The 26,617-nt window shown below is 47.3% G+C and overlaps 1 protein-coding gene across 2 annotated transcripts in view; it reads left to right on the top strand.

Moving 5' to 3' along the window:
• Nucleotides 1-26,617, top strand: part of THADA (THADA armadillo repeat containing) — a 782,712-nt gene that overhangs the window by 682,999 nt on the left and 73,096 nt on the right. The window lies entirely within an intron of this gene.

Here is a 26,617-nt window from a genome sequence, read left to right as displayed (position 1 = left end):
ACGGCAACAGTGTTTCCAGTTCCTCATACCTCCCAACTTTTTGAGATAATAAAGAGGGACATTTAAGCCACGCCCCTGTCACACCCCTGATCAGGCCCCGGCACACCCCTAGTCACGCATATCATAACATTTTATAATAAAAATGTTGTTTTATAATTTAAACCACATTGGTGATCATTCCCCAGTTTACCTGACTCTTATTCGGTACACTGTCTTTTTTGCTTCTCTACTTTCCCCTCAGACTTAACTAATGCAGCCTGATTGGCTGAAGCCTCTTTCCCTCCTGTTTTCCCCTCCCACACCTCTGTTTCTCTCTGATTGGACATTATTTCTCATGCTGAGACAATGCTCTTTCTATAGTGGAGGGCGGGCCATGCATACACAATCAGGCAGAGGAGAGTTATGCTAGGTACACACCATACAATTTTCTGGCAGATTTACCTGCCAGATCGATTATTTCCACCATGTTTGATCTGAATTTTGATCAATTTTCCAATAGTACAGTTCTATGAAATTCAATAAAGAAAGAAAAAAAACTGTTAAAAAAAATCAGAAAATTGAAAAATCTATCGAAATTCAGATCAGACATGTTGGTAATAATCGATCTGGCAGGGAAATTTGCCAGAAATTTGTATGGTGTGTACCTAGCATAAGGGAGGAAATGACATCAGGATTGGCTTCATAATAGCCACAGTTAAAATGAGAACTGCTAAGAAGGATTTTCTCTTATTTTACTATAGAAAAATCACTAAAATCAAAATGTGGACAGTGCAATACATTTGTTATGTAAGTAGAGCAAGTATTTATCTACGTATATATGTGTTTTTTCCTGAGATAGTATGGCTGTCAGCTCCTCTTTAAAGGGATAGACGGCGCACAGGAGAATACTTTGTTTTTTTTTCCCTTCTAGCTAAATCATTACTAAAAGCAGATAAAAGATGTAACGGTATTGTCGTATCTTTACGAGGGATCACTTCTCATGAGAGCATTGCAAGCGGCACTTGATAAGAAGCGAGTTAAAAGCCCTCTTGTAATGTGCTGATAGTGTGTGCTTGACAAATGGGCTGCTTTATTGCCAGAGATGGGGGGGAGCTCTAGGAGATGAGGCCTCATTAGGCGGGACAGAAGACACCACCGCAGCAGTCACTGATGGAACAGGCCAGCACTGACGTGGTGACGCTGATCTTAAAAGCTCTTGTTTTATGAGAGTGTGGGAATGTGTGTGAGACTTCAGTGGGCCTCATTATGGAGATCAGTCAATTGTTTGCTTCTCAGTTTACCCGCATATTGCGGAGAGGAGATACTAAACTTCTCTACAGTTTATAATTCAAAATGGCAGCTGGCACTGTCAGTGTGGAGGATGATGGGGGGGGGGGGGGGGGGGGAGGGGGAAGTCAGAGGTAAAAAGTTTAAAATCCGGAAAGGAGGGTGGAGGGTGATAGGAGCGTCCTTGGCTAAATAACTGGAAATCCCCTCTGTTTTAAGAAGTTACATTTAGCATAGCTATTTTTTAGCAGAGGGTCTTTTTGGTTCCATTTAGTCCTTTAAAGTGGACCTGAACTCAGAACTTCCTCTCTGCTCTTTAAATGATACACAACAGCAAAATAACCTTTGAACAAAAAACATTTTTTTGTTACAGCTGATACGAATCCTAAAATAAATTTGCACTGTTTCTACTTCCTGATTTATGGAAGCAGACATATTGTTTACAGCCTGTGCTTTCAAATGGTCTTATCTGCCATAGGCAGTCATGTGACACGGGGGGGGGGATCTAATTACAACTAGTGACTAGACACAAATGAGAGGGAATTACACAGGCTAAACTCTCTGAATACACACAGGGTGCTCTTCTCTATTTTCCTTCTGTCCTGTGCAAGAGTTCGGGTCCACTTTTAAAGGGCAACTGAAGTGAGAAGTATATGGAGGCTGCCATATTTATTTGGCTGCAGTAGTGTCTGAATCACACCAGAAACAAGCATGCCACTAATCTTGTCAGATGTGACAATAATGTCAGAAACACCTTATCTGCTGCATGCTTGTTCAGGGGCTATGGCTAATAGTATTAGAGGCAGAGGATCAGCAGGGCTGCCAGGTAACTGGTATTGCTTAAAGGGAAATAAATATGGCAGACTGCATAGCCCTCTTGCTACAGTTGTCCTTTAACCCTCCTGGCGGTTTGCTAAAAATCCAAAGTCTCGCTACATGATAGCCGCTGCTCAGCGGCATCCCCCCAGCCTAGCCCCAGCCAAAGAACGGGATCTCCTGGAGGGCTTCCCCCGTCGCAATGGCGACGGGGCGGGATGACGTCACCGACGTCATCGACGTCGTGACGTCAAGGGGGACTCCGATCCACCCCACAGCGCTGCCTGGCACTGATTGGCCAGGCAGCGCACGGGGTCTGGGGGGGGCGGCTGCGGCGCGACGGATTGCGGCGGATCGGCGGGTAGCGGCGGCGATCGGGCACTGCACGCAGCTAGCAAAGTGTTAGCTGCGTGCAGCAAAAAAGAAATATGCAAATCGACCCAGCGGGGCCTAAGCGGTGCCTCCCGGCGGCATAGCCCGTGCTCGGCACGGGCTTACCGCCAGGGAGGTTAAGGTGTTCATGAGTTTATGCATTATCTGAGCTGGCCATTTTGGTGCAGGGGGAAGCCTAAAACCATCTAACTCCGGGCCCACACTGATTTATTTTCCCCCTCTGAGTTGTAGCAACTTAGGGCTACGTGTAATTCAGGCACAGGCTATTACCGGCAATACAGCCGTATTTTTGGATCATAAGAGGCTCTGGATCATAGGACACACCTAGGTTTAGAGGACAAAAAACAGGGAAATAAGAGTATACTAATCCTGGTGCGTCCATGGTGCAGGGGCTTCTTGTGTATCCTTTCCAACTCCCCAATTTTTATGCCCCCCCTTGTACCTTTTATGTCCCTGTTGAGACTCAGCGAGTGTAGTGATTGGCCCCAATGACGGAGCCGTGGTCCCGCCCGTGTGACCATCGGCTCCTGTAACAGCACAACGTGATTGGCAGTCCACCTGACTGGCTGCAGGAATTTGAAGACACTTACAAACGCTGCAGCTCCCGGGACTGAGGGTGAGTGATCCTGGCACAGAGGGGCACTTTGTAAAGAACAGAGCGCAGGGGGAGACAGAGAAAACACAGGGGGACACTGGAAGGAAATGTGATCAGCTGTCGCTCCCAGGACAGAGCCGCATCCTTACAGCTCCACAGCGACAGGTGCCGAGAGACCAGCGCAGTCCCCCGGCAGTACAGCCGCCGCAACATTCTAATCCCTCTGGACCCAAAGAGGCAGGCTGCAGGCTGACTCCTACCGTACATTCGCACTATAAGACGCACTGACTTTCTCCCCCATCTTTTTTTTGTTATAGTCCAAAAAATATGGTAATTTATGCGGTGTCCGGCTGAAGCACTTATACGCTTTTCTCCCTGGGGACTCAAAGCACTGTGACCCTGCGCGTTATGCACCCATGCTGCATACAAAGCTAAATAAATTTAGGTCTGAGCTCCCCACCCTCTCTTGTGCTGAAGCTACTGCCTCTGATAACAAAAACCTAAGTTTTGTCTGCTTTTAGTTTAAGCCAATTTACCCACTCCTGCTCGGCTAAAAATGAAGCCAATCCTGATATCATTTTCTCCCTTACTCCTCTGCCTGAAATGGTGTATGCAGAACTTCACTGTCTTATCTAGCTTGCTTTGTAAATGCATGTGAGCAGAACATAGATCAGATTTCAGCAGCTTCTGCAGAGGGGTGTGGTGATTAATCTTCTGTTTCCCTTCTCAGCTTGTGTCACACTGAACTGCCCTCAGCCAATCAGCAAGGAGCAGAAATGTGGGAGGGGAGATAGCAAGTTTCCCTCTCCCCAGCAATGTAGGAGAAAAGACAGGCTGACTTGACTGAGATAAGATTCATTACAGCAGACACATTTATGATTATATTGGAATGCTTGCGATGCAGGGTCAGGTTGTAGACTGCATAATAAACACAGAGCAGTGGGGAATAGGAATTGGATTTTATGGCTGACAATCCTGCTTTGAATTGGATCTGAACTCTTGCACAGGACCGGAGGAAAACATAGAGAAATGCCCCCTGTTAGTATTTAGAGAGTTTAGCCTGTCTAATTCCCCCTCATCTGTGTCTAATCACAAATTATAATTTCATCACTCAGCCATGTCAGCTGACTGCCATGGCAGAAAAGCTCATTTGAAGGCACACGATGTTAACAATATGTCCACTTCCATGAAAGCAGGAAGTAGAAACAGTGCAGATTTATTGCAGGATTTGTATCAGCTGTAACAATGAAATGTTTTTTTCTTTAAATGTTATTATGCTGTTGCTTATCTTTTTAGAGGAGAGAGGAAGTTGTGAGTTCAGGTCCGCTTTAAATGTGAATGTGAAATGTCCCTTTAAGTCACTAAGTGTATAGAAATAGCGGAAAATGAAAAACAAAACAACAGAGAAAAAGTCCCGTTTAATTCCTTCCCCAGATGTTCCAGTTTCCTCGCTGTCACAAGTGTCACTGAATGAAGTGGTGCTATTTTCAGACTGGACATTGCAGAATTCATTAAACGGTCATAAACCAACGAGACATGGCACGGGGAGCGGGAAAAGCAGAGTGATAAATAGCTGGGAAGACTGGACTGAAACGAGCGATTCAGCAGAGAGCGCATTCACTTATCCTGCTACAGAAAGAATATCTATAACGCTGTCCATAGCTGGCACCTCACTTGTGCAGAACACGCAGTCCAGTGTCCCCAGTAAGCGGTGACTACGGATAACCTGTTCCCTCTGTGGTGACCAAGTCAGGCGTATCTGGGCAATTTAGCGTCTGTGGGAAACACTGAAATTGGCAGTACAGCACAGGGGGGAGGCATGACGGTACAGCACAGGGGGGAGGCATGGCGGTACAGCCCAGGGGCAAGAATGGCGGTACAGCACAGGGGGGAGGCATGGCGGTACAGCACAGGGGGGAGGCATAGCGGTACAGCACAGGGGGAGGCATGACGGTACAGCACAGGGGGGAGGCATGGTGGTACAGCACAGGGACAGGCATGGCGATACAGCACAGGGGCAGGCATGGCGGTACAGCACAGGGGCAGGCATGGCGGTACAGCACAGGGTCAGGCATGGCGGTACAGCACAGGGGCAGGCATGGCGGTACAACACAGGGGGGAGGCATGGCGGTACAGCACAAGGAGAGGCGTGGCAGTACAGCCTAGGGGCAAGTATGGCGGTACAGCACAGGGGCAGACATGGCGGTACAACACAAGGGAGAGGCATTGCGGTGCAGCACAGGGGGGAGGCATGGAGATGGTGCAGCACAGGGGGCAGGCATGGTGGCACCGCACAGGGGCAGGCATGGCGACACAGCACAGGGGGAGGCGTGGTGGTACAGCACAGGGGGAGGCGTGGTGGTACAGCCTAGGGGCAGGCATGGCGGTACAGCACAAGGGCACGTGTGGCAGTGCAGCACAGGGGGAGGCATGGCGGTACAGCACAAGGGGAGGCGTGGTGGTACAGCACAGGGGCAGGCATGGCAGTACAGCACAGGGGGAGGCGTGGCAGTACAGCACAGGAGAAGGCGTGGCGGTACAACACGGGGAGGAGTGTCTGTACAGCACAGGGGCAGGCATGGTGCCCATGATGCTGTGGCGCTCATGGCACGAGCCATGCCAGCACCCCTCTAGATACGCCACTGGACCAAGTACAAGACACTCGGTGGTTCAGCCTTGAGAAGGCTCAATATGCCGTTCGGCTCTCTATCCGTCCTTCATGTTAAATTTATTCATGATTTTTTTTCTTTGTTTTAGAACATACGACCAAATTAAGCTGTGCTGATTAACTTAGCCAGATGTGCTATATCAAGATTGCAAAAAAAACCTAAAATCCCACTGCCGCCATCAGCTGTCACTAACTCGGATGAGATGCCGTGCGTGTTCAGTTTATGGATCTCACACAGACGAGACACAAGTTAACCATGTATGAAAAGTATGAAAAGTTTTGTGTGTATGCATATGTTACAGGAATATATAAAGCCATTGTACATATGAATACCACAGTGGGTTTCTAAGCCCCCCAAATCAAATCTATGGGACTGTAAGGCCTGGCGGCCTAGCTGTCCATTAATCAAGACCTCCTGCAGCGTTTAAGGCCCATACCCACCAAAAGACTGTTGCGTCAAATTGCTGATGGCGAACGACAGTTTCCGTAACATTGTTTATATTGAAAGTTCAGTCAATGATTTTAACCGATGGACGATTTCATGCAATAATCGTTCGCTTTGAATGACCGACATGTGTACAGAATAATTGTGAGTGGAGCCCTCCCATAGCCTTCGCTTGCAGTCCAGCTCCTGAGATCAGGTACACGTAGAGTACAGTGTTTGTATCTAAGCAGTCCTGGGCCGTGTTTCCCGCTTGTATGTACAGAATCCTTGTGAGCGGAGGTTCCCCATAGCTTTCGCCTCCTGCTTCTGAGTTCATTGTTTGTATCTGAACAGTCCCGGTCTCTGTGACCCGCTTGTATGTACAGAGTCATTGTGAGTGGAGCTCCCCCTTAGCTTTCTCTTGCCGCTCCTGAGTACAGAGTCCTTGTGAGCGGAGCTCTCCCATAACCTCCGCTTTCCGTTCAGCTCCTGTGTTCAGTGTTTGTATCTAAGCAGGCCCTGTATCTAAGCAGGCCAGAGTCATTGTGAGTGGAGCTCTCCCTTAGCTTTCGCCTCCCACTCCTGAGTTCAGTGTTTGTATCTAAGCAGGAGGCGATCTGTGATGTAACTTTAGCCTGTAGGGTTCAGCGCTAAGCCTATCACCCGCCTGTGCGAGGAACTTAGCTGATTAATAAGCGTTATTAATGTAATTGCCTTTCCCTGCAGTTAATGCACGCAAACATACAGCTTTGTACATTGCAGCTATCATTTTAATCTTATGATCTGTAATATGGGATGAGAAGCTGATTGTTTCCTTGGGAATGGCATGATTCACCCGTGTGAGGGGAGGAAGGTGTCACCGGCCATTAATGACATTCATTTGTGCTGATTATTAGTAAAGTGCAGATGAGACATCAGCAGCCAGCGCATTAGCTCTGCTTAATAGACTGGAGGCTGCAATGATTTAGGCAGCAACGGGACTGGCATTAGCTGCTCCCGATGCTTTCCAGATTCTAATTTGATGGAGAATGTACTCTGTGTCTTCAGTACTGGATATGAGAATTAAAGTGGTCTGAAACTCTGACATAACATTCAATAAAAGTGTTTTTCTACCTTTTATTACTCATACAGTTATCATATTTGCTTTTGTGCACAAGTAATATTGTCTGTCTACAAATTACAAGTTTCCAAAGTGTAGTTTATCTGCTCTTAAAGCTGCCATTGCATTTTATTCCAGCTGCTTTTTATTATATATTAAAATCTTCTAATGGGCTGTTCTGAACTGTGTCTGCCTGAAGCAGAGATAGCTTCTCAGAGAGTGTTTTTTACTCGTTACACACAAATGTATCAACATTGGAATGTAAACAATCTCCAGTATGGATGCGGATTTGAAGTTGAATAGCCTTTGCATAGCAGGACAAAGTGCTGTGTTTAACCATTTCAGTGATGTTCTGCGACAATTATTTTCTGAGATAGTAGCTTTAAAGCTGTAAGGAATCTTTTAGCGCAAAGTAGAAATGCTGACTTTCAGACCAGATTCAGATCAGTACTCTAAGGGGGGTAGGGGGAAAAAGAGTTGAACTTATCTGGGGCTTCTAACGGTCCCCCACAGACATCCTGTGCCCACGCAGCCACGCACCGATGCTCAGGTCCCTACCGCCGGTTCACTTCCAGAATTTGCAAGTTTGTTGCAAACCACTGTGCCTGCGCGGCCGTGTTTTCGCTCCTGCTGACGTCACCGGGAGCGGTAGTGAGGTCACAGCCGCGCAGGCGCAGTGGTTTCTGACATTAAAGAAAGATGAACCGGCGGCGGGGACCGGAGCATCAGTGAGCGGCTGCGCGGGCACAGGACGTCTGCGGGGGACCATTACAAGCCCCAGGTAAGTTCAACTATTTTTTCCCCCACCTCCTTTCAGTACTCCTTTAAAGGGAATGTCCAAGCAAAATTAAAAAATGAGTTTCACTTACCTGGGGCTTCTCCCAGCCCCATGCAGCCATCCTGTGCCCTCGTAGTCACTCACTGCTGCTCCAGTCCCCCGCTGGCAGCTTGCCGACCTCGGAGGTCGGCGGGACGCATTGCGTACATTTTTACGCATTCCCGCTAGTGCAGGAACATTAACACATACATTTTTACGCATTACTGGTTTATTGCGTAAATTTTTTTTTATTTTGCTTGGACATTCCCTTTAACCTCCCTGCCGTTATAAAAAATTGCTGCGCACGGCAGGGAGGGTGTTTTTTGGCATTTTTTTTTTTATAGCATGTAGCTAGCCTAGCGCTAGCTACATGCTTCCCCCCTCCCTGCGGCGTCCCCCCGAATGCGCCGATCGCCGCCGGCGCATTTACCCATCCGGAAATCCCGTTCTGAACCACCCCTCGACACTGCCTGGCACTGATTGGCCAGGCAGCGCACGGGTCTCGGGGGGGGGGGCACCCTCTGATGCGGCGGGTTGCGGCGAATCGGCGCGGAGCGGCGGCGATCGTAAGTTACACACAGCTAGCAAAGTGCTAGCTGCGTGTAACAAAAAAAAAATTATGCAAATCGGCCCAGCAGGGCCTGAGGAATCCTCTGCGGCAGGTTACCCCAAGCTGAGCTCGGGATAACCGGCAGGGAGGTTAAAGCCTGTTTTAAAGCCCTGCAATATAGCCTCAGTGGTGTCCCCCAGTTGTGCAAGCTACCTGTGCCCTGTGCATGGATGCGCCCCTGGCCATGACAGATGAGGGCAGGACTGCGCTGATCGCCAACCAGAAAGCCACTATTGCGAAAATCATAAGATTTAAAATACATGTATACACGTACAAATAAAAAAGTGTGTTTCTTCCAGAGTAAAATCATCTATAAATTACTTTTCTCCTATGTTACCGTCACTTACAGCAGATGGACTCCAGATGGATTAGTCCAAAATCTTTCGGTTCTGTCAGATTTCTACTGCGTATTGTAAGTGACAGCAACATAGGAGAAAAGTACGTAATTTATGGATCTTTGGGACCAGCAATAGCGGGTGCCCAAATTATGTTTCTACAACTGTGGGGAGAATAGTAATCAGCGCGGGCCTGGAGTTTGTGCAGGAACAGGGTGAGAAGTTTTCTTGCTTCTCCCTGCTCTGATAATGGATAGACTCCATTACCGAGCCCAGACTTCAGGTGAGACTCCATGGCTACTTTTACAATACATAGTGACATTTGTGAACCGCTTTTCTCCCATAGGACTCAAAGCGCATAGGTATGTCTCAGATCAATACAGGGCTGCAGGCTGGACTGTGTTACAGAGTAAATAGTCAGGTGTTCATAAATGCCAGACTAAACAGGTGGTTTTTTTCAGTTAGGACTTAAAGTGAACCAGAGACGAAGCACCCTCATGGATTTTACCATATATATCAGTGGGAACATAAAGGCCCATACACACGTCGGATTTCCGCGAACGACGGGTCGTTTGAACGTCCCGTCGTTCCGCCCGGCGGATCGCTCAAACTCACCCTTATCAAGCGAACGACAGTCTGTACACACGCCCGATTTAGCAGGCGAACGACGGGACGTTCAAACGACCCGTCGTTCGCGGAAATCCGACGTGTGTATGGGCCTTTAGAGAAAACACTTACCCTGCTCTCTGTTCCATCCTCACTGCTAAAAGTGTCTTTTATCAGCTGTGATAAGAATCCCGGACTGAGCATTCAGTCTGGCTTTGCCGGGAATGATTATAGCAGAGCCACAAGGGGGCAGGCTTGGGCTTGAAAAGACACCAGAGAAGACAGACTCAGCTATAATCAATCCGTAGCAAAGCCAGAAATTCTCAGTCGGGGATTCTTATCAGAGGTGATAACAGTCAGATTAGACAGAGAACAATGAAACAAAGAGCAGATTAGGTGTTTACTGTCATGTTCCCACTGATTTATAAGGTCAAATATATGCGGGTGCTTCGTCTCTGGTTCTCTTTAAATGCTTCCAGAGATGTCCTTTTTGGGTGTGGCAGGGAGTTCCAAAGTGTAGGGGCAGCATGCCAGAAGGCTCTGTCTCCAAAGGTTTTGAGGTGGACTCTGGGTTTGACCAAGGTGACCAAGTTATTAAATCCTTTTGAACTAAAGGTTGTGGTGGGTGTAGTCCAGTGGGCAATAAGTCCTTCAGGTATCCAGGGCCCAGATTGTGTAAGGATTTGAATGTCAATAAGCCGGTCTTATACAGAATTCTCCATTTTATCGGTAGCCAGTGGATTGAGCGAAGGGTTGGTGTTATGTGGCAATGGGGGGTTAGCTAGTCAAAGGGACTCCGAGCATCTCTCATGGGCATGTCTTTAAGACAGACGACTTCCAGGAAAGTCGTGCTATGACCCCTCTGGAGGAGCCTCTTACAATGGCCATGCGTGTCACTTCCTCTTCCTGCTATATTCAGTGATGCACTTGTCTAACAGAGAAGACAGGGGTGAGCCAGAAGTTATAACATAGCCAAGATGGCAGCCACAATTTGTGTTCAAATTTGGTGTAGAACGGCGATTCAGGCATCAAATGAAAGAGGAGAGCACAAGCTACAGAAAGGTGTATCTGTAAGTACTTTGCAGTACTGGTCGGAGTCTTACAGGCATGCCCGTGCTCGGAACACCCTTGCGGTGGTATTCTGTACTAACTGCAGGCGGTGTAAGTCTTTGCTTGGAAGGCCTGTATAGAGAACATTGCCGTAGTCCAGCCATGATGTGATGAAGGCATGAACAAGGGCTGGAAGATCCGCTGGTTCCTAATCTGATTGGCAGCTGCCCAGTCGCTAAAAAGTCATTTCTTATTTTCGACGTTGATAAAACTGCCCCGCGGCGCTGGTTTGTGATCACGGTCACGCTGCGATATCCAGATGAAGAAATAAGCCCGGCGCACCTGGAAGATTTCCGAAACGCTCCCCCACCTCGGTGTATATTTTCCTGCGACAATTTATAGCCGCCAACAATTCCATTCTGCATTGTTCAGTGCGGTGCGCAGGCGAGTGCCAAGGGAGCACGGCCAAGAGAATAGGAAGACGGATGGCTTGATGAAGTGTTTTCTCCTTCTCATGCAAAGTTCAGGTTACTGAACCCAGATGCATCCATAATGCTCTGTTTTCAAACTGCGATGGATGTCTTTGGCAGGGGAAAGTATCAATTTTCTGACCTGTTTATGTTTTTTCTCTTCCCACTTTCACTTATTTTTACAGACTTGTGTTTAACGTAAACCCATTCGAGGCCGGACATCTCTCTGTGCTCAATTCCCTCAGACATTCAGGCCGTTCACCATGAAGCCAACGCAAACTCCATGTGGGTCAGCTTTGGCCAGGAAGGGGTTATTACTTTTTATTAGTAGAAGTAAAAATTGCAGCCATGGGGGGGACAGGTGGATAGAATGAGAGTGTGTGTGAGAGAGAAAGGGGTGAGGAACTATGAAAATGTCTGTAAAGAAATATATTTAGAGCAGACCTGAACTCAGAACTTCCTCTCTAGTCTAAAAGATAAGCAACAGCATAATGACCTTTACAGAAAAAAACATTTTTGTTACAGCTGATGCAAATCCCGCAATAAGTCTGCAGCATGTCTACTTCCTGCTTTCATGCAAGCAGACATAGGGTTAACATCCTGTGTTTACATATTAGCTGTGTCTGACGTGGACTGCTAAATTTGTGTGCTGACACCGCTGAGAGGTAAAATTACACTTGTGATTACTTGCAGATGAGGGAGAATGAGACAGGCTAGTCACTCAAAAACATACAGGGTGCATTTATCTTCGTTTTCCTTGTGCCCTGTGCAACAGGTCAGGTCCTCTTTAAATAAATAAATACTTATATAAGGATCTATGCCTACCTAGTACCCGGTATGGGGAATGAGATGCTGAATCGATGCAAATTTTTGCTGATTTTTAAATATCTTGAAAAAGGACCAGTCATATGCAACATTCCTACCCAACGTGTTGGCAGCCCACTAGGCACTACTGTACTAAACACCTGCAAGAAGAACCGCCATCAGGAGGGTACGGTAGGACTCCAGTGCTGGATGCAAGGCAGGAAACCCAACCGCCAGGACCCCAGTACTGCTTACAAGGCAGGAAACCCAACCGGCAGGACCCCAGTACTGCTTACAAGGCAGGAAATGCAACCGGAAGGACCCCAGTACTGGATCTGAGGCAGGAAACCCAAGCGGCAGGACCCAATACTGAATTTGAGGCAGGAAACCCAACCGACAGGACCCCAGTACTGGATCCAAGGCTGGAAACTCAACCGGCAGGACCCCAGTACTGGATCTAAGGCAGGAAACTCAACAGGCCGGACCCAAGTACTGGATCCAAAGCAGGAAACGCAACCGGGAGGACCCCAGTGCTGGATCCGAGGCAGGAAACCCAACCGGCAGGACCCCAGTACTGCTTACAAGGCAGGAAACCCAACCGGAAGGACCCCAGTACTGCTTACAAGGCAGGAAACCCAACCGGAAGGACCCCAGTACTGCTTACAAGGCAGGAAACCCAACCGGCAGGACTCCAGTACTGCTTACAAGGCAGGAAACCCAACCGGAAGGGCCCCAGTACTGCTTACAAGGCAGGAAACCCAACCGGAAGGACCACAGTACTGCTTACAAGGCAGGAAACCCAACCGGAAGGACCCTAGTACTGCTTACAAGTCAGGAAACCCAACCGGAAGGACCCCAGTACTGCTTACAAGGCAGGAAACCCAACCGGCAGGACCCCAGTACTGGATCTGAGGCAGGAAACCCAACCGGCAGGACCCCTGTACTGGATCCAAGGCAGGAAACCCAAGCGGCAGGGCCCAGTACTGAATTTGAGGCAGGAAACCCAACCGGCAGAACCCCAGTACTGCTTACAAGGCATGAAATGCAACCGGCAGGACCCCAGTACTGGATCTGAGGCAGGAAACCCAACCGGCAGGACCCCAGTACTGGATCCAAGGCAGGAAACCCAAGCGGCAGGACCCAGTACTGAATTTGAGGCAGGAAACCCAACCGGCAGGACCCCAGTACTGGATCCAAGGCCGAAAACCCAACCGGCAGGACCCCAGTACTGGATCCAAGGCAGGAAACCCAAGCGGCAGGACCCAGTACTGAATTTGAGGCAGGAAACCCAACCGGCAGAACCCCAGTACTGCTTACAAGGCATGAAATGCAACCGGCAGGACCCCAGTACTGGATCTGAGGCAGGAAACCCAACCGGCAGGACCCCAGTACTGGATCCAAGGCAGGAAACCCAAGCGGCAGGACCTAGTACTGAATTTGAGGCAGGAAACCCAACCGGCAGGACCCCAGTACTGGATCCAAGGCCGAAAACCCAACCGGCAGGACCCCAGTACTGGATCCAAGGCAGGAAACTCAACACGTCGGACCCAAGTACTGGATCCAAGGCAGGAAACGCAACCGGCAGGACCCCCCAGTACTGGATCCGAGGCAGGAAACCCAACCGGCAGGACCCAGTGCTGGATTCGAGGCAGGAAACCGAACCAGCAGCACCCCAGTACTGGATCCAAGGCCGGAAACTCAACCGGCAGGTCCCCAGTACTGGATCCAAGGCAGAAAACCTAACATGCATACTTTCAGGACAGGAGTTCTGGTGTCGGCGTCTCGTTTTGTTGTAGCCAAGCAGTTTTCTGCAACCAAGCAGTAAAGCGTTTGGCATTGTTTCCTGTCGGTACATCATCACGCCACATTTTGATTCCCTATTTGGATATGGCACCACAAACGCAAGCGCTAGAAGCTACACCCAGCATCACAGAGAATTTAATTATCCACGGCGATGGCACAATTGACATTGATTTTCACCGTCCCTTGCCATTAGACTTGTCTGGCAGGCAGAAATGGCAGGTTTGCTGTCAGTTGTGGCACTTCTTTCTCTGAGTCACCATTGTCTTTATGGAGCACCTACCATCTTTAGTCACACGTTAAAACTATTTTAACTTGCAGGGGCGTAGCTACAACTCACTGGGTCCCATAGCAACTTTTTGGCGGGGCCCCCTTCCTGGCGTGCCCCTATAGCTTTCTACTTTGCCCTGCCCCGGTAACAGTAACCTGTTTCGCAGCGGTAGCGATACCTACCAACTTTTTAAGATAAGAAAGGGGACATCTTTAAAGTATACTTGAGATGAAAGCAACATAGGCACTTACCTGGGGCTTCCTCCAGCTCCCTTAGAGCTAGAGGCCTAAGCAGCAGCTCTCCCTCTCCTCTCGCACAGAGCGGTGAAGATCGTCCGGTCACATCCGACTGCTCCTCCGTCTCAGCAGCGCCCCCAGCAGCTCTCCCTGAGCGGAACTACAGATTTAATTGTCAACCTCAGTAAGTTGTAGCTTTGCCCCTGGGTATCGTATAACACTTTATAATTTCCTAAAAAAAAGACGTTTCTTCTCCCTGGACCGGGCCTCTCAGTAGTTTTGGGCCCCATAGCACCTGCTATGGCTGCTATGGTGATGCCCATCATGTGATTATAGCAGAGGCGGCTTGGGTAACCTAATGAGGATTTAAATTGAATCAAGCACCACTTTTTTCTGCAATTTCTCCTGGTTTCTAATAGCTGTAGAAGCTGCCAGCCCCCCCCCCCCCTTCTAGCTGTCCATTATTTATCCAGGGGAAGGTGTGAAGATAGCATCAGTGACTCATCTAAACGCTTTGAAGCATAGTATCCAACCTCTCCACTCCTCCTGCTAATGAAAGCTTTTGTTTGCTCTCTGCTAATGTGTCCAATAAAATTAGCCCTTTGCTAAACTTTTAAAGAGGAACTCCAGTGAAAATAACGCGATGATCAAAAGTGCTTAATTTGTACAATAATTATGTATAAATCTAAATCTGGTCAGTGTTTGCCCATTCTATAATCTTTCCTCTCCCTGATTTACATTCTGACATTTATCACCTGGTGACATTTTTTACTGCTGGCAGGTAATGTCAGTGGAAGGAGATACTGCTTGCTTTTTTGGCAGTTGGAAACAGCTGTTATTTCCCACAATGCAACAAGGCTCCCACAGTGTGATGTCAGCACCATGCTCCTGACATCACACTGTGGGAGGGGTTTCAACACAATATCAGCGATACAGAGCTCCCTGATGACCCGTGTGAGAAAAGGTTAACATTTCTCATGGGAAAGGGGGTATCAGCTACTGATTGGGATGAAGTTCAATCCTTGGTCACGATTTCTCTTTAAATGTAAAGAGAAAAGGTTAAAAAGTGAAGTTTTTTTTAATAATGAGCCACATTGCTGGCATGCATGTTTAGTGTGCTATTGAGTAGCCCTGGGTGCTAAAAATTGGTGCTTTGCTCCCTCCGGAGCTGTTATTGGGTTAGCCAGGTCTGTGATTGTTGGATCTTTGCATCTCTGTTTCATGAGCTCCGGCCACGCCCCCCCACGCATGGCCACCTTAACATCAATGTCTGTCACAGGCAAAATTAAAATACTTCTTCTGCTACGTGACGTCACTTTTTGTTCTGCAGGGTTACTGAGCTTTCTGCGCACTTCCGGGCGTTTCCATGGCAATGACACACTGATGCTCAGGACCCCAGCTGATGGAAAAAGTTGAACATCTCTCCATCAGATTAGTTTCCCAGGCACCCGATAGCCTTGAGCACGGTGCTCTTCAGAATGGTGCGTGCTCCAAGGCCAGATGCTTCATATTCTGCATCACAGTTGCCTGGCAACCTCCTGACACCACTGCCATACTGCTGGGAAGTACCTGAGTTGAAGGAGAAACCAGTGTGTGTCCTCCCGGAAGTGAAAATAAACGTATGAGATAATAAATTGTATGTGTAGTACAGCTTACAAATAGAACATTAGTAGCAAAGAAAAGTCTCATTGTTTTCCAGTACAGGAAGAGTTAAAGGAGAACTGAAGTAAGAGGTATACGGAGGCTGCCATATTTATTTCATTTTAAGCAATACCAGTTGCCTGGCAGCCCTGCTGAGCTATTTAGCTGCAGTAGTGTCTGAATCACACCAGAAACAAGCATGCAGCTTATCTTGTCATATCTGTCAAAATTGTCAGAAAAACCTGATCTGCTGCATGCTTGTTCAGGGGCTATGGCTGAAAGTATTAGAGGCAGAGGATTAGCAGGACAGCCAGGCAAGTTTTTTCTGGGTCTAATACAGTCCTGTTTTCTGAACCACTTAAAGAGACACTGAAGTGAAAACAATATATGATATAATGAATTGGTTGTGTACTATGAATAATTACTAGAAGATTAGCAGCAAAGAAAATATTCTCATATTTTTATTTTCAGGTATATAGTGTTTTCTAACATTGCATCATTCTCTAATATGTGCAGATTACACAACACTCTGCATTCAAAATGATTCTTTCAGAGCAGTCTGTGAACTAATGACCTCTCCTCTGGCAGAGAAAAAGAAAACTGTTCACTTAAGCCGCATCTACACACATAGATGCGGCCGCGATGCTCCTTATCAATCGAGCCGCTGATGCGGCTCGTTTGATAAGATCCGACAGGACGGATCTTAGCACCGCCGATTCCCTGCTCGCTCCCCGCGAGGAGACAATGGCAGGGAATCGAGCGGCAGATGCGCGGCGCGGGAATCGAGCGGGTATTGATTCCCGCGCACGCGCGCCGAGCGGGGACGCGGCGGGCACGCGGAAGAGGCGATCCGGCGGCTAATCGAGCCGCCGGATCGCCACAATCTCTCCCCGTGTAGACGGGGCTTAACAGTTGAGATAATAAAAGTCAGAAGACAGCCCTCTCCACGACTTTGAAAGTCTTAGAGATTAATGGCTTTTTTGCATAGAGATAACTGGAGTTTCTTAACTCTTCCTGTACTGGAAACAATTACACTGATGTATCTGATCTTAATGTTTTATTTCTTAGCTGTACTACACATACAAATCATAATATCATATTTTTTTTTCGCTTCAGTGTCTCTTTAAACAGCCAATAAACAGTGAGAGACAGCTTAAGATAAGGTTTTACTGCAAGAAAGTGCAAAGGGTCATTATTTCTGCTTTGTTTTATCATCTAAACTGCAACTGTGACAGAATGACACAATGTTGCACACAAAAAAGCTATAGAACAGAAAATAAAAATATGAGATTCTGTTCTTTGCTAATTATGCTCTATTTGCTATGCCTACTACACACACAATTCACTAGCTCTTATTTTCGATCGATTTTCTTATCTGTTCTTATCAATTTCCATTCACTTCTATGAGAAATCGATCAGAAAAACAATCGAATATAAGATTGGACATGTCGGAAAATATCTATCGAACCATCTATGTGCTGAAAAAACTTATGGTGTATTCCCAGCATAAGGGAGGAAATGACATCAGGATTGGCTTCAAGATAGACACAGTTAAGTTGGAGAATCCTAAGAAGAATTTTCTCTTTTTTTTTACTATAGAAAAAAATCACTCAAATCAAAACATGGACATTGCAATACATATGTTATGTAAGTAGAGTAAGTATTTACTTATAGTATGACTGACAGCTTCTCTTTAATAAATCGGGCCCATAGAACACCCGTATTTTGTGTTGGGACGTTGCCAGTTGACACGCGTTTTGCAAATAACACCCCTGCGATGAAATATCAGATTAATCACCTTGTTTTTGCTCTGAAACAAAAACCACGGAGTGTTTTAAGTTCTCCGAGCTGACCTTCGCCCCCCCTTCCCCAACCACCGTGTGGTTTCTCGGAGGAGGTTTCGCCTTTGTCGCTGCTCCGCCATGCATTGAGGTGTAAACCTCTGGATATTTGTTTTATTAGCGCCATTGGGAGGCGAGGACACAGGAAGGTATTGTATTCGCTTTCTGTAAATCTCGTTTCTTCCCCCCCTTTGAAATCTAATTGAATTACTGATCCATGGCTGTGCAAAGTCTAGACTGATTCATACTAACGCAGGTCTTTGCGAGGCTGGGTGTGGGGTTAGGTTACATAAGAAGAGCTTCTGCATTATCTAGCGATGGGGGGGGATGCTTGTTCCCTCTGGTCATGTGATACAGTGGCGCACATTGTTATGGCGATCATTTATACCATGTGCCGTCATCGAGATACAGGCTTGGCCCCGTCACAGCAAGCCGCTCTAAGTGGGAGGCGAGTCGGGAACAGAGCCGTATTCGCTGGGGATGCCTCAAGTCAGCGCCGGTGCAACCTGATCTTACAGACATGTAGTGTTCTAGTGCGGTATAACTGCTCTTTATTGCAGTATGTGTGTGTTACTCCAGCGGTAATATTAGACAGCAGAACTCTTAATTGGCTGTCCTGGATTAGTCTTCTCTACACAGAAGAACAACCTACTGTAGTTAACCACTTGAGAACCGGAGGCTTACCCCCCCCCCCCCCCCCCCCCCTTCACCAGTGACCAGGCTATTTTTTTTTACAATTCAGGCCACTGCAGCTTTAAGCGCTCGCTGCAGGGCCGTACAACTCAGCACACCAGTGATTCCCCTCTTCATTTTTCTGCCCACCATCAGAGCTTTCTGTTGGTGGGCTCTGATCGCTGGAAGATGGACTGAGTGACCTCACAGCGACGCCTCCCGACAAACAAGCGTTCCCCTATCCATCTTCCTATTGGCAGGAACACGGGACGGCACACTATGAGCAAGAGGGATTCGTCGGGGATCCTGAAGATCCGTTGCGCCGTAACTGTTGTAATCGCCATCCGTCGCAAAACGTGTCCATGTTGCTGGATTGCGGAGGAGGTAGGAGGAGAGAGGTTAGGGTTAGGTTCTGGAGGAGAGTTCTCATTAGTCTTTAGCACAAGCACGCCCCACTTGCAAGTAGTTTTTCTATTACTCCTATAGCCCCTGTTACTTTTCATACTGCACCATTTGGGCTCCTGTTTGTGTGTTTTGTTTTTTTGTTTTTTTTTTAAATAAGGTGCGGTCTTATTTTCCCTGTCTGCTCCAAGTGCAGTGACTGTAGAGTTCAGCAGTGATCAGGGGTACTGCTAAGGTTTTTGTGGCCCCAAGTGGCACCTCATTTGCAGCTCTCTCCACCAGTTTGAGGCCCCTGTAACAATAGGTATCCAAAGCCCCTCCCCCCACCCCCAGAAAATTAAGCCCCCCCTCGTGTAACTAGGTAGCAAACCCCCCCCCCCCCCCCCCCAGTATAGGCAGCCATTGTTGACTCCCCCACCTTATAAGGCATTGGTGTCAGCGGAAGTATGTAGCTTCCTGCTGCCTCCCCATCCCCGACACGCTCACAGACCTGCAGACCAGCAGTTACTGGAAGAGAGCAGTCAAGGGGAACCGCGCAGCCTGCTTCAAATGCAGGAAATGAGCTATGACATCACTTCCTCATCTGCAGCGGTCACTGTGCAGCTCTCACCTCTGATCACATTGCTGCTGATCTAAGATCTGTGTGTGTGATGGGGAGGCGGTGGCCATGCTAGTCACAGACAGGGTGGCCCGGGCAGCATGGTAGGCCCCTGCTGCTGCTTGGTTCGCTGATGCCAAGCTGCACCCCTGCCAGTGATCTGAGATATGAGAGAGCCAATGGAGAATATTTACAGTGAGCTACGTGACTGCGCCATTACAGCCACCACAACACAGGCAGCGCGAACCTTCCTAATAAGGCCTCCCCGTGTGTAATGACCGGGTGACTCCACATATAATACACCATGTGGGGACCACACAGACACGGGGCAGCAAAGCCATAATGACCTCACACAATGTAATAAGACAATGCATATAAACACCAGCGTGTATCAACAGTGATCTCAGTGTGGGATCCAAAGAATAAATGCTGCACTTTGCTTTATATATACGGTATATTTATTTTAGTATACCAAATACGTCACAAAGAACATAGGCTAACCGGACGTCCCGCACCTACAAGAATTTACACTGCGCATTCTGACGTCATTGCTTTCCATGTGGCCGGTACTGAAAAATCTAAATCAAATGTCCCATTTTTTTCCCTGATTTTTTTGAGATTGGACGTGTTGGAAAATTCAGACCAATTTTACCAAGAATTGTACAGTGTGTGATTGTTAAATAATGTGCATATCAAACTTTATTTATTGCTTGTATAAACAATTAAAAAAATGATGTGTGTGTGTGTGTATGGTGTATAGAGTGGTGTGTGTGTGTGGGGGGGGGGGGGGGGGTATGGTGTACAGAGTGGTGTGTGTGTGTGTGTGTGTGTGTGTGTGTGTGTGTGTGTATGGTGTATAGAGTGGTGTGTGTGTGTGTGGGGGGGGGGGGGGTATGGTGTACAGAGTGGTGTGTGTGTGTATTGTGTATAGAGTGGTGTGTGTGTGTGTAGTATGTGGGTGTGTGTGTGTGTGTGTGTGTGTGGTGTGTGTAGTGTGTAGTGTGTGTGTGTGTGTGTGTGTGTGTGTGTGTGTGTGTGTGTGTGTGTGTGTGTGTGTGTGTGTATGTTAGTGTGTGTGTGTGTGTGGTGTGGTGTGTGTCTGTGTGTGTATGGTGTATAGAGTGGTGTGTGTGTGTGTGTGTATGGTGTATAGAGTGGTGTATATGTGTGTGTGTATGGTGTACAGAGTGGTGTGTGTAGTATGTGAGTGTGTGTGTGTGTGTGTGGGGGGGGGGGGGGGGTGTATGGTGTACAGAGTGGTGTGTGTGTGTATTGTGTATAGAGTGGTGTGTGTGTGTATTGTGTATAGAGTGGTGTGTGTGTGTGTGTGTGTGTGTGTGTGTGTGTGTATTGAGTGGTGTGTGTGTGTGTGTGTGTGTGTATGGTGTATAGAGTGGTGTATATTTGTGTGTATGGTGTACAGAGTGGTGTGTGTAGTATGTGAGTGTGTGTGTGTGTGTGTGTGTGTGGGGGGGGGGGGGGGGGGTTATGGTGTACAGAGTGGTGTGTGTGTGTATTGTGTATAGAGTGGTGTGTGTGTGTGTGTATTGTGTAGAGTGGGGTGTGTGTGTATTGTGTATAGAGTGGGGTGTGTGTGTATTGTGTATAGAGTGGTGTGTGTGTGTGTGTGTAGTATGTGGGTGTGTGTGTGTGTGTGTGTATGTTAGTGTGTGTATGGTGTATAGAGTGGTGTGTGTGTGTGTGTATGGTGTATAGAGTGGTGTATATGTGTGTGTGTATGGTGTACAGAGTGGTGTGTGTAGTATGTGAGTGTGTGTGTGTGTGGGGGGGGGGGGGGGATGGTGTACAGAGTGGTGTGTGTGTGTATTGTGTATAGAGTGGTGTGTGTGTATTGTGTATAGAGTGGTGTGTGAGTGTGTGTGTGTGTGTGTGTGTGTGTGTGTTAGTGTGTGTATGGTGTATAGAGTGGTGTGTGTGTATGGTGTATAGAGTGGTGTATATGTGTGTGTGTATGGTGTACAGAGTGGTGTGTGTAGTATGTGAGTGTGTGTGTGTGTGGGGGGGGGGGGGTATGGTGTATAGAGTGGTGTGTGTGTGTGTATTGTGTATAGAGTGGTGTGTGTGTGTGTGTATTGTGTATAGAGTGATGTGTGTGTGTGTATTGTGTATAGAGTGGTGTGTGTGTGTATTGTGTATAGAGTGGTGTGTGTGTGTATTGTGTATAGAGTGGTGTGTGTGTGTATTGTGTATAGAGTGGTGTGTGTGTGTATGGTGTACAGAGTGGTGTGTGTGTGTGTGTGTGTGTGTGTGTGTGTGTGTGTGTGTAGTATGTGGGTGTGTATCTGAGTGTGTGTGTCTGTGTGTCTGTGTATGTTAGTGTGTGTATGGTGTATAGAGTGGTATGTGTGTGTGTGTGTGTGTGTGTGTGTGTGTAGCATGTGTGTGTGTGTGTGTGTGTGTGTGTGTGTGTGTGTGTGTGTGTGTGTGTGTGTGTGTGTGTGTGTGTGTGTATGGAGTGGTGTGTGTGTGTGTGTGTAGTATGTGGGTGTGTATCTGAGTGTGTGTGTCTGTGTGTCTGTGTATGTTAGTGTGTGTATGGTGTATAGAGTGGTATATGTGTGTGTGTGTGTGTGTGTGTAGCATGTGGGTGTGTGTGTGTGGGTGTGTGTGTGTGTGTGTGTGTGTGTGTGTGTGTATGGAGTGGTGTGTGTGTCTGTATGTGTGCATGTAGTGTGTGTATGTGTGCATGTAGTGTGTGTGTATGGTGTATAGAGTGGTGTGTGTGTGTATGGTGTATAGAGTGGTGTGTGTGTGTATGGTGTACAGAGTTTGTGTGTGTGTGTGTGTGTGTGTGTGTGTGTAGTATGTGAGTGTGTGTGTGTTTTAACCCCGTTTCCCCTAAATTAAGACATTTCCCAAAAGTAAGAACCAACAAGAATTTTAAACATGCTGGAACTATAAGCCCTACCCTGAAAGTAAGCCCTAGAGGCAGTAAGGAGAAAAAGTATGACAATTTGTGTTATTACTAGAGCTGATGGCCTTGCGGACGGGACCGTGGTTCCATCATTGCGCCAATCACTGCACTCTCTGCTACTCAGTGAGTGCAGTGATCGGCCCAATAACGAAGCCATGGTCCCGCCCATGAGACTAATGGCTCCAGTAGAAACACAAGTTGCCGTGCTTCTTCCCCATAGGCTGAAGATCGGGGATACAGCAGCATGGAGCTATGCTATGATGACGCATTCCCTGCTAATCCCGCCCACTGCACCTTGATGCCAATCGCAATAGGCGGTGCCCCAAGCAGCCACTCCCCCACCGCCCATGGGCGTGAGCTGGTTAAAGGATACCAGAGCCAAAACAACGCATGCAGCCCGGCCAGCGCCTGCGCAGTGGTACCAGATTTCGCTGACCCAGAAGAGGGGCATTTAGGAAGAATGCGGGGGCAGAAATGAGAAGGGGATCAGGACAGGTCACAGTATATGCCCGCTCCCCGCCTCCCCCCATTTCTCAAGGTTATTTCTGGTATCTCTGGTATCCTTTAAGTAGCCATGTGGTGTTCAATGGTGATTGTAAATGTAAAATTTGAAGTCAATTATTGAGTGAAATGTTTTTTCAATCCAAGCAACTTTTTTCGACTTAAAGAGGAACCATCGTGAAAAACGTAAAATGTAAACCACATACAAATAAGAAGTACATTTCTTCCTGAGTAAAATGAACCATAAATTACTTCTCTCCTAGGTTGCTGTCACTTACAGTAAGTAGTAGAAATCTGATATTACCGACAGGTTTTGGGCTAGTCCATCTCTCTATAGGGGATTCTCAGCATGGCCTTTATTCTTTATAAAAACATTCCCTGAAAATGGTTAATACAAAGATGCTGGACAGCCTCCCTGATCACTGCACACTATTTTGGCAGTTGGACGGAGCAACTGCCATTCACTGAGTGCTTTTAAAAATAAAGAAAACCCTGAACCCCCCTCCCTATGAGAAAATAGGCTAGTCCAAAACCCGTCACTTCTGTCAGATGTTTACTACTTACTGTAAATGCCAGCAACATAGAAGATATGGAATTCATGGCTCATTTTACTCTGGGAGAAATGTACTTCTTATTTGTATGTGTTTTAAATTTTAAGATTTTCACGACCGTTCCTCTTTAAAGTCTTTTTTTAAACGAAATTGGACAATCTCGAACACGTATGTGCGGTATCTCATACAGCTTCTTTGGAAATGGCAATAAACCTAAAGATTGGATCGGTTTAGTTGAATAAAAAAAAAAATGTATCATGTGTGGCAACCTTTAAGCTGCATCTACATGAGTAGATGCGGGCGCGATGCTCCTTATCAATCGAGCCGCTGATGCGGCTCGATTGATAAGATCCGGCAGGACGGATCTTCGCACCGCCGATTCCCTGCTCGATCCCCGCGAGGGGACAATGGCAGGGAATCGTGCGGGAGATAAGCGGCGCCGGCGGGCACGAGCGGGGAATAGAATGCGGCGCACGCGCGGCGAGCGGGGACGCGGCTGGCATGCGGAAGAGGCGATCCGGCGTCTAATCGAGCCGCCAGATCGCTTCAATGTCCCATGGTGTAAATGGGGCTTTACAACGGTAATGTACCCTTTACAGATCCCAGGCTGTTAGAGGTTTGTGCTGCGGTCTCGGCCTGCGTATCTGACTAACCCACAGTGTCACTTCTGCTGGGGGAGCTCACATTTGCATTCTAGACAAAAAGTATTTATTTTGCAAATATAACCCTTTTCACCTGTGGAATATTTTCCTAAACACACTCCCTGGATGAGTTTATACAGGCGTTATATTTCCCGCTGCCTGGGGCGATAACTGGCGCACCTCCGCTGTGGCCTGTTCACGGATTGCTGTGACTGCCCTGTGTACGGTGAGGGGGGAAATATGCAATCTGTAAACCAGACTATTATTAAAGAGACACTGAAGCGAAAAAAATGATGATATAATGAATTGGTTGTGTAGTACGGATAATGACTAGAACATTAGTAGCAAAGAAAATATTCTCTTATTTTTATTTTCAGTTATACAGTTTTTTTTTTATAACATTGCAGCATTCTCTCTGCAGTTTACACCCTACTCAGCATTCTAAATGATTTTACAGAGCAGGCCAGTGAACTTTTGAACCCTTCTCTGCAGAGAAAAAGAAAATACGATGACAGTTGAGATAACAAGCTTCAGAAGACAGAGCTCTCTGCGACTTTGAAAGTTGTGGAGCTCAATGGCATTTTTGCATAGATAACAACTGGAGTTTCTTAACTCTTCCTGTACTGGAAACAATATTAGACTCATGTTTCTGCTCCTGATGTTTTATTTCTTAGCTGTACTACACATACAAATCATTATCTTATTTATTTTTTCCGTTTCAGTGTCTCTTTAATGCATACCTCAACAGACTGCCACCTTCACTTCCTTCCCATAGGCCATTTCTGCTGTTTCCTGGTTTTCGTTTTTTTGCCTATATGAGCGCAGCCATTTTTCTTATGATGTCAGCACTATGCAAAGCAGCTTGTAAAATGTCCAGATTTTCACTTAGGGCCAGTTTACGCTATGTCCCTGCCAGCGCTGTGTGTCGTGTTTATATGCAGCGTACAGTCTATAGAACAGAACGGAACTCACACAGACTTATTAATTCAGCCACAAAATCAAATTCCATTTACCCACTGCTCTGCATTTATTATGTAGTCTACATCCTGACCATGCATTGTAATCATTCCACTATATTTAGAAATGTGTCTCCTGTAATGAATTTTATCTCAGTCATCCTGGCTCCTTTCTGGTACATTGCCGGGGGAGAGGGAAGCTTGTTATCTCCCCTCCCACATTCATGCTCCTCACTGATTGGCTGAGGGCAGTTCAGTGTGACAGGATGAGAAGGGAAATACAGCTCAACCCCTCTGCAGACGTTGCTGAAATATGATCTATGCTGTGCTCACGTGTTTACAAAGCAAGCTAGGTATGACAGTGCAGTTTTAGTACAGAGCTCAGTGGGGAGGAGGTCTGGCAATGCAGATATCATTTCAGGCAGGAGAACAAAAAAAAGTAAGGGAGGAAATGACATCAGGATTGGCTTCAGTCAGAGGCAGTAAAGATGGAAATTGCCTGGAAGTTTTCCTTTACTTACTATATACAATTCACTGAAATAAAAATCGTGGGCAGTACAATACATCTGTTATGTAAGTAGAACGAGTATTTACCGGTATCTACTTATTTATGTGTTCTCCCCCCCTCCCCGGAGCATATATCAGTGGAGGGTGAGTTACAGACCAAGGCAGTGCTGTTAATGCGCTCGGGGGGGGGGGGGGGGGGGAGTTGGGGGATAGGATTAGTGATAGTAAAGTATTGGTAAACTTTACCAATATTCTCCTATAATATTATAATATTACCCTTTGCCCAACAGTAGAATATTGGTAATTTTAATGATATTCTACCAGCAGCTTTCCCCGACCCCAGATATCAGCAGCTCCCTTTCTAGATGTCCACCAGTCAGGGTGTGCAGGCCAGTGTGTATGCCGTGGGTCACTTGCATTGGGCAGTGGCACGGCAGGCCTGGCATGTATGCTTGAGGTTTTGACATGTGGGTAAATGAGCAGGCGCATGCGCCATACCTAATGAAGCATGCCAATCAGCTAGGACATAAAGGATAGTGATGAAAGGTTCAACAGGTCGTCATTTATCTGTGTGGGAGCTGAATATACAGTAGCCATATCAGCCAGACATTATATCTGCTTCAAACTTCAGGCTAGATTTTCAACCCATATGCCCCTCTCACACATAGTGCAGCGTGGTATGCTTCCCTGCCGCTTCCTCGTCGCAGTGTCCATCATCCTGTATGAGACTGGCCACATGACGCAGAGAGGTGACGCAGACTATGCAGTGCGTTGCTCAGTGGTAACGTGCAGCAGGCATTAGCATTGGAGTCTATTGCACAGCAACAATCTATTTTGATTGTTGCGGTGGCGATGCGTCATGTATGCGCTGTTCAGCTGAAAACCAGTGACGTACTTCCTGTCAAGCAGGGAGCACACCATTGTTTGGGGGCGGAGCTATGCATATTATCCTGTTGGCGCACTCTGCTGCAGGGCAATATGCACGTGGAAATGGTTCGGTGCAATTATCCTCCCCCGGGCTCTCCTGCTGCAGGGCAATCGCACCTCACCACTTGTGAAACTAGCCTCAAAGAAAAATCTTAACCACTTCAGGACTCAGCCTTTACCCCCCC

The sequence above is a fragment of the Hyperolius riggenbachi genome, chromosome 4 (genome assembly GCF_040937935.1).
Source record: "Hyperolius riggenbachi isolate aHypRig1 chromosome 4, aHypRig1.pri, whole genome shotgun sequence".
In the NCBI taxonomy this organism is placed as follows: domain Eukaryota; kingdom Metazoa; phylum Chordata; class Amphibia; order Anura; family Hyperoliidae; genus Hyperolius; species Hyperolius riggenbachi.
The sequence above is the reverse complement of the archived record's forward strand: the minus strand, read 5'-3'. Positions and strand labels throughout refer to the sequence as shown.